The sequence below is a fragment of the Bidens hawaiensis genome, unplaced genomic scaffold, assembly GCF_021521415.1.
Source record: "Bidens hawaiensis isolate Kalapana, Puna unplaced genomic scaffold, B.hawaiensis_p1.1 tig00014338_1, whole genome shotgun sequence".
Taxonomy (NCBI): domain Eukaryota; kingdom Viridiplantae; phylum Streptophyta; class Magnoliopsida; order Asterales; family Asteraceae; genus Bidens; species Bidens hawaiensis.
The window spans coordinates 269,675-272,396 of NW_027492236.1; the positions used below are offsets into that span (position 1 = coordinate 269,675).

The window sequence follows — 2,722 nt, forward strand, 5'->3', positions numbered from 1 at the left end:
TCCAAAAAAAAATTCAAAAAAATTAATAAAAAAATCATAACTCAAAATATAAATAAAAAACGAAAAATGTATAAAAACTAAAACGTTTCCGCCTTTGCCCCCGTTCTTAAAAAAACACCGAAAAATGAACCGAAACCGAAAGTCGACGAAAACGAGACCCAAACCAAAACTGAACCGAATTGGTGGAAACCGAAAAAATCGATCAAAACGAAACAAAAAACTGAAACCGAACAGAAATGAAACTAAAAAAACCGACCACAACGAAACAAAAGGCCGAAAACGAATCCGTAACCGACCAAAAACAAATAAAAGAAACCGAAACCCAACCCGTCCAGTGCTCCTAAACCGACCAAAAAAGAAACAAAGGAAACCGAAACCCAACCCGTCCGGTGCGAAAACTCGTGGCAGCTCGAAACCAATTCCAATTCCAATACATATTAACCAACCAAACATATGATAAGGATTTTCAAAATTTCCATTCCAATTCCAAATTATTTAAAAAATGTTCGTGAAACGAACGCGCCCTTAGAATCCAGTAAGCTTTGGTAGGTGACTTGAAACTTGAAAGTAAGTTTCAAAGAATTTATTACTCACAAATGGTTTACCTTATTTGATAGTATTTAATGCATTTAACCTTGTATAATGATACAAGTAACAATTAAAATAATTTCACTAATTATTGAAGAAATCATTTAATTTTATGACACGTGGCCTTGGCGGTTGATGGTTGTATAGACTTTTATTTCACAAAGTTGTATCTACCCTGTCTACCATTACTTGCTCTATATATACCCTTTCACCTCTCACCCACCCTCACACAAATCATATTATTCTTCCAAGTCAAAGATCAAAATCTCAACCTAGCTTCAACCACCAATGCCCAACTCATCCCACCATGACTCCGCCGCTCCTAGCGGTGGCGCCACCGTCGAAATCCAACCACCACCGGCCCCACTCCCTAACTTCCTAAATAGCGTTAAGTTAAAATACGTTAAACTAGGATATCATTACCTCATGTCACATCTCCTCACACTCTTTCTCCTACCAATAGTGACCATCACCGCGGTCCACCTATCCCAGCTAAACTTTGATGATATTATTAAATTCTATAACCTCCTCCAATACAACCTCATAACCGTCATCGCGTTATCAGGCACCGCCTTACTAGGTTCCACGGCTTACCTCATGACCCGACCCTGACACGTTTACCTCGTTGACTACTCCTGCTACCGCCCACCAGACCACCTAAAAGTCAAATTCGACATCTTCATGGAACGCTCGAGACTCCACGGCGGGTTCAACGAGTCGTCACTCAAGTTTCAACGGAAGATTCTAGAAAGGGCCGGTCTCGGAGAGGAGACTTACCTCCCCGAGGCACTACACAGCATCCCGCCCGCTCCATCGATGGCCGCCGCGAGAAAAGAAGCCGAGGACGTTATGTTTGGAGCTCTTGACAATCTTTTTAAGTCCACCAACATTAATCCGAAAGATATAGGAATATTGGTAGTAAACTGTAGCCTTTTTAATCCAACGCCTTCCTTATCCGCCATGATAATCAATAAATACAAACTCCGCGGGAATATTAAATCGTTCAACCTCGGCGGCATGGGATGCAGCGCCGACGTGATCGCGGTCGACCTAGCGAAAGATATGCTGCAGGTCCACCGTAACACGTACGCCGTCGTCGTCAGCATGGAAAACATAACTCAAAACTGGTACTTCGGAAACAAGAAGTCAATGCTGATTCCGAATTGTTTATTCCGAGTAGGCGGAGCCGCAGTATTATTATCCAACAAATCCTCTGATAAACGCCGCGCAAAATACAAGCTCCTTCACACCGTCCGCACCCACTGCGGATCAAACGACACCGCCTTCAACTGCGTGTACCAGGAACAAGACGACTCGGGAAAAGTCGGAGTTTCACTTTCGAAAGACCTAATGGCGATCGCTGGCAACGCGTTAAAATCAAACATCACCACTTTAGGCCCACTCGTGCTTCCGATCAGCGAACAGGTTTTGTTCTTCGCCAGCTTAATTGCTAGACGAATAATGGACTCCAAAATGAGACCCTACATACCGGATTTCAAACTAGCATTCGATCATTTTTGTATTCATGCTGGCGGTCGGGCAGTGATCGACGAGCTGGAGAAGAACTTGCAGCTGTCTGAGAAGCACGTGGAGCTGTCGAGGATGACGTTGTACAGGTTCGGGAATACGTCATCAAGCTCGATATGGTATGAGCTGGCTTACACGGAGGCTAAAGGGCGGATGAAGAAAGGAAACCGCGTGTGGCAGATTGCTTTCGGTAGCGGCTTTAAATGTAACAGCGCCGTTGGGGAAGCCGTTAGAGAGGTGAAGCCGTCGGATAGTAACCCATGGATGGATTGCATTCATAAATTCCCTGTGAAAATAAGTGTGTAGTTTATAGGTTTACACCCTGGCTTTTATGCTTTTGTTTTTATTTTTTTCATGTATGAATGGATGAAAAGAAATGTTGTGATTTGATTGTAAAATCTGTTTCTCTTCCAATCAAATTGGTTCTGTGTACATTTAATGTGTAGACATTTTCATTGATTTGTAGGTTTCCACACCACAAATATGAAAATATAATTGGTTAGCAACAAGCAATTAATTTGCCATCTTCACTTTGGTGGGATGGTAAAGGCTTAGGCCTTTGGGTGAGAGGTCCAGGGTTTGATTCCTGGCAATGGCGGTTTATCCT

The 2,722-nt window shown here is 42.9% G+C and overlaps 1 pseudogene; it reads left to right on the top strand.

Annotated features, from left to right (window-relative positions):
* Window positions 1–839: 839 nt before the first annotated feature.
* LOC143546423 (3-ketoacyl-CoA synthase 9 pseudogene) lies at window positions 840–2,430 on the top strand (annotated as a pseudogene).
* The last annotated feature ends 292 nt before the right edge of the window (window positions 2,431–2,722 follow it).